The sequence below is a fragment of the Grammomys surdaster genome, unplaced genomic scaffold (assembly GCF_004785775.1).
Source record: "Grammomys surdaster isolate TR1022 unplaced genomic scaffold, NIH_TR_1.0 332987, whole genome shotgun sequence".
Lineage (NCBI taxonomy): Eukaryota > Metazoa > Chordata > Mammalia > Rodentia > Muridae > Grammomys > Grammomys surdaster.
The window spans coordinates 34,500-49,352 of NW_021628173.1; the positions used below are offsets into that span (position 1 = coordinate 34,500).

At 45.6% G+C, this 14,853-nt stretch overlaps 1 pseudogene; it reads right to left on the reverse strand.

Annotated features, from left to right (window-relative positions):
* Nucleotides 1-14,311: 14,311 nt before the first annotated feature.
* Nucleotides 14,312-14,447, reverse strand: LOC114616690 (annotated as a pseudogene).
* Between the last annotated feature and the right edge of the window lie 406 nt (nucleotides 14,448-14,853).

Sequence of the window (14,853 nt, forward strand, 5' to 3'; positions counted from 1 at the left end):
GAAAGCTCACGTGTACATGTGTGCGTGTGTATGAGATCGCCCGCGTGTGTAAGCGCCCCCGCTCGTGTGTGAGCGCTCGCGTGCCTGTGTTTAGAGGGTGCAGAGGAGCAGACAGAGGAAAACTCTTAGGGCAGAAAATGAAGGCTCAGAGCTTTGCAGGGAGGGACTGCTCAGTCACTCTGGGCCCTTTGAGGAGGCTGTTGACAGAACTTCTGTGCCCTCCCACAGCCCATATGCATCAGGTGGGGACATTCCCCTGGAAGTTGGGAGTCACAGTCCAGTTGGCACCTTAAACTGTAAACCAAGGTTGGGTCTGGCTCTTGAGACTGGGACGATCCAAACCACTGGCTGGAGGTGAGAGTCTAGAGAACGGAGAAGGGAAGTGAGTCTTTTGTTGGGGTGTTCTGCTTAGGACACCTTCTCCTGGGTAGTCTTATAGCTAAGTGGGAATGGCGATTCATTGAAATGGATATGGCCTTCCCTTGAAAGGCAAGTGATACCTGAACCATCTTCAGGTAAGGTGGGTGGCCTTACCTCCCACTCTCCACTTTCTCTTCTGTTCCTCTGTTCCCAAAAAATTCTTTATATAGAATATTAAAAATGTAATGTCATTTCTGATGCAATGTTACGTGTACATTGCTGTCCTAATAAGCGTGCTGAATGGAAAGATGACCAACGATGGCATTACTGGCACCCCACCCCCGAAGCCCCATGTTTCCTCAAGCTCCCAATCCCACCAACCTTCCGGTCCATTGTACATTATTCTGTACCCACCTCTCTGCATAGATCCCTTGATTGTATTTCACTTACAGACCACATTGGCTGCTGCTCTGGGGGCCTGAACATCCTTCTTTCCTTCTGGGAATCCATTGTTAGTCTCTACCCCAGCCCAGATCTTTCTCCTTGCAGGCAGAAAGCCCCACTCTCCTTTTGTGGACTGTTTCTGGCCTTGAGCATAGAAGACTCTATTCTTCAATGAACTGTAAGAAAGGCAGGAATGTCACTGCACAGGAAGGGCTGTTGTCTGGGAGAGCCAGCAGGTGACTGTCTGTTGGTGCCTTCAGTGGTGCCAACTCTAACCCCTCTCTGTCTGTTACCCAGTCTTTGGGGTTCAGCACCCCAATTCCAGGCTTAGGATATGCTGTCATTGGCCTGATTGTGCTTGTGTATCCCCAGGCCCTACCTCTAGGGTTTGGGAGAATTATTTATCATGTGAATGAGTGATGACCATCATAAGGAAGCTGGTTTATTCCATGACAAGGAGAAATGTGCCTGGCACCAAGTCTGACATGCATCTACATGGTCTTGCTAGAAAGCAGCACCCAGGAGCCACAATCCTAGCCCCACCCAAACAGAGCTGAGTGCCACCAAGCCAACACCTGTTTTTGGTTACTCACAGTAGCCTACTCTATTAAACAGGAAACGGCTTGTCTGTCCCTCAAGGGACTTTGACTATCTTGGTGCTCATCCGTTGTCCTAGTTAGGGTTACTATTGCTATGATGAAACACCATGACCAAAAACAAGTTGAGGAGGAAAGGGTTTATTTGGCTTACACTTCCACATTCATAGTCCATCACTGAAGGAAGTCAGGATAGGAACTCAAGCAGGGCAGGAACCTGGAGGCAGGAGCTGATGTAGAGGCCACAAAGGGGTGTTGCTAACTGGCTTGCTCATCATGGCTTGCTTAGTCTGTTTTCTTATAGAAACCAGGATCACCAGCCCAAGGATGGAACTACTCACAGTGGGCTGGACTAGGCTCTACCAGCCACTAAAGAAGATGCCCTACAGCCAGATCTCATGAAGTCATTTTCATAACTGAGGTTCCCTCCATTCAGATGATTTTAGCTTGTGTTAAGTTGACAGAAAACTAGCCCGCACATCCATAGGTGTTGGTTTAATGTTCAGTAGGGAGTACTTAACTCTTTGGTTTTCTGGTTGTCCCGAGTAGCTGGGCGGTGTTGCTCTGAGATCCAGCTAATGCCTAACATGAAGCTTTTGCAGAGTCTTGGCTTCGTGTTCTGCTCTGTAGTAGCAGTGGCCTTTGGAGTGCTTTAGAGAACAGGCAGAATCTATAACAAGGAGCGGGCTTTGACAACATTCTCTCAGGGCTGGGACCTTGAGCCAGAGGCAGAATAATCTATGTCGAGTTTTTAGCCTAGGCCTGGAAAATGAGAGGTGGTGGGTGGGATTTTTAGTCCTGACTAGTGTGTGGAAATGTAGGGTGGTCTGGATGTTTCCAGCCTGAGGCTGCAAGAGAGTATAAATGGTGTCTAAGGATAAATGACACGGCTGCTGGATGACTTAGAACTACTTAGAACTACTTAGAGAGCTTGAAAGGTGCTAAGTGTGTCTTTCATTGTCTGGAAATTAATGAGAGATGCAGAAGGTAGCAGGGCTGATGTGGGTTATCACCGTTAATTAGCATACAGACACACCTCCTCTGTCCCCTTTCATTTGCTTCTCTTTCCTTCTTTCATGAGCAGGAACTGAGTTCACAGTTAAAGTTTTTCTCTTTAGAATATGACACTTACAGGAAATTATTTTTTTGCCTATTTATAGAAATTCCATTTGCATTTATGAGGCCAGTAATGTCTCATAAATATTTCCTGCCAGATAAAATATTAATTAAAAGAATTTGTGGAGTTATACTCTGAAGTCCTAACTAAATCTCTTTTAAGACAAATATTTTAAGCACTGTTTTCTTACGCTAGGAGGATCCCTCATCCATCCCTGTGTCTGTTAATAAGCTCTCCGGGAACAGCAGATATCAATCAATGAGGTTTCCCCCGATATTTAATTAATAGTCAGCTGGCATCCATGCAAACCTAAAAAAACTAAAAAAAAAAAAAAGTGTTGCTGATACAACTCCAGCCCTTACAATAGCATCTCCTTTACCCTCAAGAATTAGCAACCTGAAATTTGTTTTCTGTTCTTATGGCTTCTTTATACTAAAATTGCATGTGCATATGAGTACACACACACACACACACACACACACAAGGCTATCCAGTCAGCAAACACTGGCCATGCCCACGGAATTCCCTCCTCATTCACTATAATACTTTCTCTAGTTACCAGCAGGCAGAAACTGTGGCCTGAATAAACCAAATGGGAAAATTCCAAAATACTCAATTTATAAGTTTTAAATGGCAGGTGATTCTGAGTAGAGTAATGAAATGTCACACATTTCATCCTGTCCTATCAAGGCACAGGGTGTCCACACTGTGCGAGAGACCAACACACCTGCACATACTTGGCAACCAATGCTAATGTCAGTCTGTCTCTACCTTACTTAATAATATCTCTGAGGCAACACTGTAGCAACATAGGTCACACAGACCCCACAGCTGTACATTGATTCCTTTCAAAGAAACCACAAAAATTACCAACTTTAGAAGAACTTTCACTGGGCCAAGGTTGCTACAGTTTCAATAGTAAAAACAAAACTTCTGTCTGTGGAATTTCGAAGAAGGGGAAAGAAATCTGTGCTAGTTTTGTTGCATAAAGTGTGCTGGTTAAGGTAAGGAGACATCCCATTGGGATGGAACTGGATGCCATGTGCTTGGCTTGGATGGAGAGGCCTTACATTTGTGCATGTATGTGTGGGGAAAGTCGCAAGTGTTCAGTTATTTATTCAATGGGGGCAGTGGTTCAGAGGAGTCATTGAGGCATTTCATATTCACCAGCCGGCCTGTGATGCTTAAGACACTTTGGTAGACGTGTAAGAGAAAATAACAATCATAATGGAGGACCTGGATCAAAAACACCTCCTATAAAATTGGAAGGTTATCAGGTGTACAGGGAAAGTCAAATTCGAAACGTGGGTTTTAATTCCTCTTGGGGAGCTGGGTTATGGTGTGTAACTGCTAAGAATGCTAATGAAGCCCAGAGAGAGCAATCCAGCAACCAGCTGGGGCTGACTTGAATAAGTCTGGAACAGGTGCTAGGATTTTCACAGAGGAGAGGGTGGGTGTGAACCAGATACGGCCAGGTGAGCTCCCTGGGTTCCAGGACTAGAAGTGTGTGGTGGGGAGAGGGAGGTGCTACAGGGACTTGGGGGGATAGTGGGAGATTGTAATTTTCTGAATACCTACTATGCTCTCAACTCTGCCAGATGCTTCCTGTAAGTAATTGCCTGTCACTTTCTCTACAGCCTCTGAGGAACAGGCTCAAAGGAGAGAGTGCTCTTCCCGCAGGTGCAGTCAGCAACAATGTCTCCGAGCTCTTAGCAGAACCGATTTTCTTAGATTCTAGAGTCATAGTTCTAATTGTTATGGACTGACCTGTGTCCCAACCAAATACTCAAGCTGAATGTCTAGCCCCTAGTACCTTGGTAAGTGGCTGTATTTGGAGAGAGGGCCTTTGAAGAATTAATTAAATCAGTATGAGGATATTGTGGTGAGCTCTGATCTAATTTGGCTAGTGCCTTTATAAAGAAAGGTCATTTGGACACAGAGAGACACCAGGAATTGTTATGCAAAGATGAAAGTCCCTAGGAAGACACAAGGAAAAGATAATTGTATACAAGCCAAGGGGGAAAGAGAGGACTCATGAGGAACCAGACCTTCAATACCTTGATATTGATCCCACGGCTTCTGGAACTTCATGAAAGAACATTTTCTTGCTTAAGTGTCTTACCTTTGGCATGGTATTTGGTTATAGTAGTCTGCAAACCAATACACTGACCTCCGGGAAGGCCTGTGCCAGTTAGGGTTTCTATTGCTGTGATAAACACCAGGACCAGAAAGTTGGAGAGGAAAGGGTTTACTTCATCTTACACCATATAAGTCCGTCACTGAAGGAAGCCAGGGGAGGAACCTGGAGGCAGGAACTGAAGCAGGTCAACATTGCTTACTGACTTGCTCTGCATGTTTTGATCAACCTGCTTTCTTAGAGCAACCAGGACCAGGAGACCTGGTGGTGTGGCCCAGAGTGGTCTGAGCCCTCCCACATAAATCATCAATCAAGACAAAGTACCACAGGCTTGCCCATAGCCAACTTGTGCTGACATTTTCTCAATTGAGTTTCCCTTATCCCAGATGTCTTCAGCTGGAGTTAGGATGACATAAAACTAACTAGTATAGCTTGAGTCCCAAGCTATAGATTTAGAGCTTAGCTCTGCAGGTGGGAAGTCAGTACTTTAGACTTCTGGTCTGGGGAGAATTATGAAAGTGTCTGTGAAGGATTCCATCGCTGGGGTAATTCATTCATTTCCTCTTTCCCATGAGTCATTGCAAGGCACCTATGGTTATAGGAGCCACTCAAGGCTGACTCTTCCACGAACACCACTTGCTCCTGGGGTCAACAGCACCTAGTATACACTGGGCAGCCAGCAAATATTGTCCCGTGGAAGAACTGATGTGGACTGGGTTCTAGAAATGTTACAAAACATCAAGACAACTTAGAGATGGCCTTCACTGAGCTTGAACTCTGGAGAGGATGAAACCTGGACAGTTTGTTCTGAAAAGAATCCATTCAGGTGAGTCAGACATTATCAAGAGGCGCCACCCCGCCCCCCAAACCAGGCAAAGAGTGTTGTCTGTACTTCTTCTGTTTGAGATAGCATGTGTGGCCACTAAATGCGTGAAAAGTGCCACTGAATACAAAATAGCGTTTTTAACGTTTTGTAGCATTTGTAAAATGTAAAATAACTTTAATTAAAATAAGCTTTGAGTAGTAACCATATTGCGTAGTCTAGGATTTAGAGGCTTTGAGAACATTCGTGGCCGGCACAGGTGCTGCCAGGAACAAACAGAGCCACAGCAAAAGCCCTGCAAGAAAGAATCTTATGATTTACTTCTTTCTAACTTTATTGGTTTAAAAAACAAACCAACAAACCAACAACCACCACCAAACACCTCCATGAATTCTGTCTTAATGGAAAGAAAAAAAAAAAAAAAAACGACAAACGCTGATCATTAATCAGCATGCTAGGTCTAGTTGTTTTCACAAACTGCCAATGGCGCCATCTCGTGGCTGGAAAAGATTCTACATTAAGTAGAATTGTGTCTACTTGGTTTCCTTTTGCATCTGTAGTTTTTGTTTTTATTAGAGTAATATATGTGCATGTTTGAAGCATCACATTACTGTGGTTTGAAGTGATAACAATTTGGCTTCGTCTTCCTCCACCTTACAGTCTGCCCGGCCAGTCTTCCACTTTGTTTGACACAACTGCCTGTCCCAAAGGACATACCAACAGCAGCACTTCTCTGTAGACACCTTGAGGATGAGAACTTAGCTCCCCCCCCCTTCCCTGCCATCCCTTCCATGTGTTTTCACTCTTCCCATTTCTTACCTAGAAATGAAGCTATGCTGCCATGCTAATTGGACAACTTAGGTGTCGCTATGTCTAGACAATTCTATGCATAGCTGACCCATTTAGCTAATCTTTCTTACCTGCTTTTCTTTGTGGTTTTGTTCTTTGTCTCAGCTGTTTCTCTTAACACTGCCTTTGAAAACTTTGTTTTCCTCTCTTGTACAATTTCCAGGAGCCTCCATTGTGATTTGTTTGCCTGTCCACGTTGTCCTCAGAGTCTTTTCTGTTTGACGTTTTTCTTCTGGTTGAACTGTTTTCTCCTAGATGTGTTTTCGTGTCTGGTTCTCCTCAAATATCTAGTAACCTGGCAAGAGAAATCTCTGGACAATGGCTAGGATTTGGTACCTGTCAGTCTCCCTGGAGGACGCTCTGGCTGAGCCTTTCACTGCACGAACATGGAGCCTACTTTTGAGGTAGTCAGAATCCTGGGGGACACAACTCTTTCATCGCTTACATGGAGGGTGGAACCCTAACCGCCAGCCGTCTGGGACTGAGGTGAAGACTTTGGGATCTTGACATGGTGTGTGACTATGTTCACCCAATCCTCTTTGGGGTGTAGATAAGCCACCTTTAATGATGCTATGTGTTCAGGACCTTGTTGTCTGCTCTCTAGAGATCAAATCATTAGGTTTTTGAAAAGGCTAGGGGAGTTTTTCTCCTGGGCTGGGTTAGGGAGGGGATCTGGACACTTACTGAAGACCTCTATGTGAACTCTCAGTCCACCACCTTCCTGCAGTGGCTTCTCTCCTCTATCTACCACAGAGTCCAGCAGATATCTATATCTTTCAGGATTCTGAAGTGTCAGTTGTGATGGATTTTCCTTCATGACTAAAAGCATTTGCATCTGAGACAACCTCAAAGGCCCATGTGTTAAAGCTGGGGCTCCCAGCTTGGTGCAGTTGGGAGGTGGTGCCCTCCTTTAGACATGGAACCTACTGAGAAGTCCTCATGTCACTGGAGACATGTACTTGGAAGAGACAGTGGGACTTTGGCTCTTCTTCCTTGTTCTTCTGCCTCCTTGTGTGTGGAGGATACCTTTGCTTTCTCATCTGATTCTGTTAGGATGTGCTACCAAGCTGTGCTGCTTGCCATCGGCCAATCAGATCGGAACCTACAAAGTTGTGATCCCAGACACACCTTTTATTTTTTTTAATATGTTTTATTAGCTCAGGCATTTGTTATAGTACTGGAAAGCTGACTGACACACAAGATAGGTAGAATATGAGCACTCTCTGGATTTTGGAAACATCAGAGTTGCCATCCTCAGATCTTCTTACCCCTGAAGGTTTCTGCCTTTTCAGGAGATTCCTTGTGCCGGGACATCAGAGGAGAGCCATTGGGCAAGCGTGTTCTTACCTTCCTGTCTTCACACTGGTCACTCATTCATTTAAGTCATTCATTCTGTATCTCTTGGTTGGCTTTCATCTCAAAAATCAACCCTGGGCTGGATCTAGACTTGTGCCGAGTAAAGCTATGTTCTCTGCCCCCATTGGATGTCTTCACACATGGTAGATGAATAAACTGTTAGATAAATGTATATATAGCAGAAATGCAGCTCATGAAGAGGATTTCGACTCTCCATGGAGGTCAGACAGGCTGTTCTTCAAGATATCCCGGCAAGCGGAGTGATACTGAGATCCCCCCTTGCAGGTCCATACACCCGCTTTCCTGCGGAGCCACCTCCCCTGCGAACACATCCATCTCATTTTAATTCCTGCTTTCTGATGCCTAGACAGAAGGCTAATTCTTTAACTCATAGTCAGTGAGCCCTATAATCATCCTAAGAACAGCAGTACACGGGCCAGCTCCGTCTGCACGCGTCTCTCTGCGGGAGTGAGTCAATACCGCTGGGTGAACCTGGAATCCGTCACGAGTGGATTGGGCTGAGTGCTTTCCGGTTTAGGGCTATTGAACAAGGAGGAAGGCTGCGCTCAGTGGGAGGTAAAGTTAGAACTGCTGAATGAGCTGCCTTTTCCTGGAAAGTGTCAAGGAGAGTACAGGAGTCCCTGTTTCCCCGAGCACTCCGCTCTGCTCTGCTCTGCTCTGCTCTCCTCTCCCCTCCCCACCTCTTCCCTCTCCTCTTCTCACCAGTTCATTTTCCCTCCCATCCTTCCTCTTCAAACAAACAAACAAACAAACAACCCAAAGGTCCTCTCCCCTCCCTCCCCTCATTTTCCCTAACATCAAAGCTCAATTTCTACATGAAGACAAGAAAGGGTTGGATATTTCTAAAGGAAAGGGTTTTGTATGTATGTCTGTTTGTTTCTTTTTTCCTTTTCTTCTTTTTAGACAGGGTTTCTCTGTATAGCAGCCCTGGCTGTTCTGGAACTTGCTTTGTATACCAGGCTAACTGTGAACTCACAGAGATCTGCCTGCCTCTGCCTCTGGAGTGCTGTGATCAAAGGCATGCAGCACCAGACCTATTTTAAAGGGAAGTTTTAAAGACTGCCTTTACTCAAATCTCTACCCTCTGCTGTTGTGGCCTACTAGAGACTCTGGCCCAGGTTGACTGGGTTGAGAGAGGAAACTACTGCTTTATGGAATGAGAGTTTGCTACCTGTTGTGGATTGGAGAATGATAAGAAGACCCGGATCCTGAGAGAGGATCACAGAAAGAGATCCTCCCGCTTTCCTTTTCAAAGCATCAGATAGCACCCATCGGGCAACTGGTGTCTGCAAATCCTCCCCACGGAAACCCAGCAACCAGTAGTATTCCTTCAAGGAAGAGACCAAGTGCTAGGGGTGTTGATGAGAGTCTGGGGGGAGGGATCTTCCTCTTCTGCTCCTGTAAGGGTGGTGTGCGTGTGTGTGTGTGCGCGCGCGTGTGTGTGTGTGTGTGTGTGTGTGTGTGTGTGTGTGTGTAACTTTATGGTGTCCCTGCCTTCTGTGCATAGAGACAGGAAGGGTAAAGTCCTTTGTTGACTGCACAGATGGGCTCATGGTGACAGAATTGGATATACCCTAGATCACTCCTGTTCCATGATATCAATAACTGGGATAACAGGGGCAGATTGCTGATCTGACTAAGAGCCCAAGGGGCCAGGCTCAGTCCTTATCCATCTCTGTGGCTGCTTTCCTGTCTTTAGCTGGTCACATTCTGTCTTAGGGTTTCTACTGCTGCAAGGGAACTCCACAAGCAAAAAGTTGGGGAAGAACAGGTTCGTTCGGCTTAAACTTCCAGATTGTGATCCATCATTGGAGGATGTCAGGACAGAAACTCAAGGGCCTCCAGGGGCTTAGAAGGTAGGAGCTGATGCAGAGGCCATGAGGGATGCCATTTACTGGCTTCCCTCCCATGCCTTGCTCAACCTTTCTTATAGAACCCAAGACCAGCAGCCCAGAGAAAGGCACTACCCACATGGGCTGAGCCCTCCCTCATTGATCACTAATTGAGAAAATGCCTTTCGGCTGGATCTCAAGGGGGCATTTCAACTCAACTAAGGGTCCTTTCTCTCTGATGATTCTAACTTGTGTCAAGTTAGCACACAAAAAAGCAGCCAGTATACATACTAACACCAACATGCTCTGTGAGGGCCAGGCTGAGGTAGGTACCATAACTGTTGCCTTAGATGTTCTGCTAAGATCCTTGTGAGAGCAAAGTCTCCATGTCCTTTGAGCCACGCCTAAGTCAGGCACCATTTGTCTTCTCTAGGCTCCATAGAACATCCTCGATACTCCAAACCTCCATTTCCCAGCTCCGAGTATCCCCCAGAGCCACTCGGACAAATGTTCCTGCCTCAGTGCTACAGTTGAGGATCACAGGGTAGCTTCCACTATACACGGTGCAGAAGACTCAGTGCAAAACTGAGGTCTTCCCAGTTCCTGGCTGTACTTGGTTTTTGTATTTTGTACATGGAGAGAAACTGATGGCAAGCAGTGTTTAGCCGTCACACAAGTCAAGTACAGTTTGGCCATTTTGGAATAGATCGTAGAAAGGAGAACAGTTATACAATTACCCCAAGGTCATATAGCTATGACTTAGCAAGGTCATACCTCAAGCCCAGGGTTTTGACTCTCAGTTCGGTAGTTTTCCTTTCACCTGAATTCCCTGAGGCTCAGCTGGGGCCTGTATCCTAACATACCTTTCCCACCCTTGACAGAGATCATCAAAGCTAGCGCAGGGCCCAGGCTGGGAGGGCACGTTCTCTGAATTCAGGGAAGGGCCTGGAGTCTGTGGTTTGTCCCATGTATGAAGACTGTCCCATTACACCGGTGTAGACATCTAGGAGCAACGTAGTTATGTATGGGACAGGTCATATGTCAAAGGAAATCTTCACATCAGCTGTGTGGCCAGAAAGATGTCACCTGCAAGGCAGCAGGTCTTCCCCTTCTCTGCCTGACCTTGTTTGGAGAGTGTCTAAGTACAGATGCCTGATCTTATTTGGAGGATGACCCTATGCAGAGCTTGCATGACTCAGCACATAAGTCCTCTCCCTATATGATAATTAGATGCTGTGTTGTGACCAATCAGCTCTTCTGCCCCTTAACCCTAAGAACCCTTATATACTTTACCCCTGGAACGATAAAATGAGCTGTCTCTAAAGTTGATTCCTGGAAGTTCTTTCCATTATATTCATAGACATCTGAACCCTGCTCATCATTTCTGCTCTCCTTGTCTTCCTGGTCCAGTGGCCAACGACCCATGTGGAAAGGGAGATCCACAATTGTGGTTTAGAAATTACTCTCTGCTCCCTTTCCAGGGAGAAGACACTGACAGCAGAGTAGCATCAAGGTATTTGTGAAGTATAGAATGGAAAACAGCTGGTCATCTTCACTTAAGGACCTTGCCACACTTCTCATGAGCAAAGCTTCCCAGAGATGCTGGACAGGAATATAGGATTCCTAATGCTACCTTCTTCAACTCCAATGAGAAGGATTTCCTTCAACCAACAGGGATCCAGAAGACCATGTGGTTAAGCGCATAGCCCACGGAGAGGCTCATTCTTAGGAAAGAGGTCTATCAATCCTTTCCAACCACGGTCATTATCCATAGTCTTCTCAAAGATCACAGTCAGCAGTGAGGTCCTACTCAAGGGGACGGGAACCTGGAGATACTGTTGCTGTTTAGGATAGATGACATTTGCTTCAGGGGGAACTGATTCCAGTCTAATCAGCCTTGAGCATATCTGAGAGACAGAAGGACCCCAGAGCTCTGCTAAGGAACAGGTTTCTTTCTGCAAAATCTGGTCCAGGGGAAGGAGCCCAGGCAGTCTGTAGACAGCTGGTACCTTCTCATGCTTGTTTGTTTGTGCTTTCTGACTGGTGTGAGCATATGTCCTCTGAGGTGGCTCTTCACCCAGGCAAGGCTCTTGACTTCTTGCCTGTGCTGGGTCCTTGTGTCTGGGTTTACTTGTATCCCACTTTCTGAGTGTCTTCTATCTCTTTGGTTGATGCATCCTCTACTCATCTCAGAGGGAGTGATCATCTGCCATTATCTCCAATCCACCTGAAATTCAATTGCAGGATAAGAGTATGTGTAGAACTGCTATCTACTCACAGTTTTGACGTAGACCTGCTCCGCTGTTTTTTTTTTTTTGTGGGCTTCTGTCCTGTGCGACTACTGGGGGTTCTCATGATCTCTTGTGATCATATTTTTCCAAAGTTTATATTTTGTTTCTTTTTTTTTGATGTTTTAAAAATGGTTTAATAAGTCAATCTGGTGAAATAGAACCTTCTCTGCTAGTTCTGTCTTCATGGCACTGTAAAGTAATCTGCACAATATCTGCCTTAGGTAGGGTTACTACTGCTGTGATGAAACATCACGACCAAAGCCCTTAGGTAAGCCCTTATTTGGCTTACACGTCTACAGTACTGTTCATCATTGAAGGAAGTCAGGGCAAGAACTGAAGCAGGGCAGGACTCTGGAGTCAGGAACTGATGTAGAAGCCATGGAAGGATGCTTCTTACTTGCTTGCTACGATGTTTTTGCTCACCCTGCTTTTTTTTTTTTTTTTTCGAGACAAGGTTTCTCTGTGTAGTCCTGGCTGTTCTAGAACTCACTCTGTAGACCAGGCTGGCCTCGAACTCAGAAATCCACCTGCCTCTGCCTCCCAAGTGCTGGGATTAAAGGTGTGTGCCACCACCGCCCGGCATCACCCTGCTTTTTTATAGAACTCAGGTCTGGGGATAGAACCACTCACCATGGGCTCCCCACCTCGCCAGTCAGTAATTAAGAAAATGCCTTACAGCTGGATCTTATGGAGGCATTTTCTCAACGAGTTTCCCTCCCTGCAGATAACTCTAGGTTATGTTAAATTGGCATAAGACCAGCCAGTATAATACCAGAGAGAAAATATAACCACCAACTCAGTTACAAACCTTGTCATCTACAATGGTGACCTGCCTGAATGTTATGTTGGTACAATAGTGGTGCAATGTAGTAAGAGTAACCAACCACCAACCACTCTCTGACTGGATTTAAGAGCCACTTGATGAGATAGAACCCATGTCTGACACTACTCAGGTGGACAAGAACTAATCATACTTCAGGGTAGGTCCTGTGCCCATCAGTAGATGGCCAACACAAAGTTAACTCATTGGTATTTTTGTAGATCTCTTTTCATATTTCTTTGTTTGGGGATTTAAAAAAAATCTTTTTACGGATTCTTGTGAGTTTCACATCATGTACCCAGTCCTGCTCATCTCCCCCATCCCCTCATATCTGCCTTTTCCCCGTGCAACCCTCTGAAAATAGAACACACAAAACAGACACAAAACAACAACAATAGTAACAGAAAACATAAAAAACATTTCATCATGGAAGCTGTAGCATTTCCCAGTGTGTCCCACACTATATTCCTTAATCCAAACATCTTCACTTGCAAATGTTCATTGCAATGAGTCATTGGTCTGATTTGAGACCTCTGGCTTTTGTGATACCATCAATATTGGATCCTCACCAGGACTCCTCCAGGTTATTGTCTTGTTACCCTGGTCATGGAGATCCCACAGCATTGGAACAGTAAGACTGGCTCTTTCACATATTGCAACCTTTTACAGATATAGATTTGGGGGTAGGCCAATTCAGAGCCCTGGATCTGTGCCTGAGCGGTAGCTGGGCTGGCCAACTCTCCCTTATCCAAACCACCCTGGTTCTCCAGCACTGATCTAGCTAGGCCATTCAATGTTGCCATCACCATTAGCAAGAGACAGGGTCAGATCTTTTGCTTCATGCCCTCAGAGCCAGCTCTCCCACACCCACATCTTCAGAGCAGGCTCTATTTTGCTGCCCAGTCAAGGTTCTTGGACCATTCTCCCAAGTGCTACAGTCCATGTGTGAGGAGCTGGAATAGCTCTTCAGTGCTCACACCCTCTGGGCTGGCTCACCGTTCCTTCCCCATCAAGCCCAGTTCCACTGTATTGTCCAAGCATGGTGCAGTGGCCACCTTCCAGAGTGTAATAGCCAGTGAGGGGGCGGAGCTGGAGATCTCTCATGATCCTAGGGTCAGATTGCCCAGCTACTGCAGGTGGTGAGGGGGGTGAGAGCATCCCCTCTAATTACGAACAGGCCCTAGACATCCACATGGTCCCTGGAGCCTGTTTTCCCCAAGGACACTTCCATGTTCTCTAGGGGTAATATAGACATTGATACTGATCCCTACAGCTGTGTAGCCACAGACTTAGACATGATCCTCAGTGTCAGCTTGGGCTGGGACATCACCATGGCCCCAGGTAGCAGGGCTGGCCACTCATAATAGGCCATACCTCCGTTTCCATACCTCTTCATAATGTTCAAGCTGCTCCAGTTCTCTGTCTCTCCCATCTGATCACCACATGGTCACACCAAACTCATACATTGTGGTGGCTCCTACTGTAGGCTGGGCCCCTGGGAGACATCTTCCATCCATCTTGTGTGGTGTGTCTTTAAGCAAATGTCTATGACACACCTGTGTCATGCACTGGAGGGCAGGTCTGTGGGTGGCATGGCAGTCTGCAGGTCTCTGTCTGACTTCCTCCTCCTGTGCTTTGCTGCATAGATTTGTTTTGATTTGATTTTTATGAATCCTAGGCATAAGACAGGTTTGACCACTGAGCCAGGCATCAAGCTAGGATGAACAAAAGACTGCTCTCTGCTCCCGACTGATGTAAGGACACCATCACCAACAAGGTGTTTTTTTGCTCACTGCAGGGTTGAATTTTTTTTTTTTTTTACTGGTCTTTTGCTTCCATATTATGGTTTGTGATTTTGTGGTGTGTGTGTGTTGTGTCTTTCCTTTATTTAAAATAATGGTTAGTTTAGGTTTTCTTTGTTTCTTTGCCTGTTTGTTTTATAAAGAAAGTGAAAAAGAAAGGCTGTAGAGTTGGGTGGCTGGGGAGGTAGAGATGATCTGAGAGGAGGCAGGGGAGGGTAACTTATGGTCAGAATATATTGTTTGACCATAAAAAAATAATAAATAAAAAGGGAAAATCAAAAGGAAATAAAAAGGAAAATGAAAATATTTCTATAAAATGTCCTTGATGTAAGCATTAGAACTATTTGGTTCTGATTTCTGAATGGACTCTTTCAATTTAAAAGCCATGGACTTTAACTCTGTGTG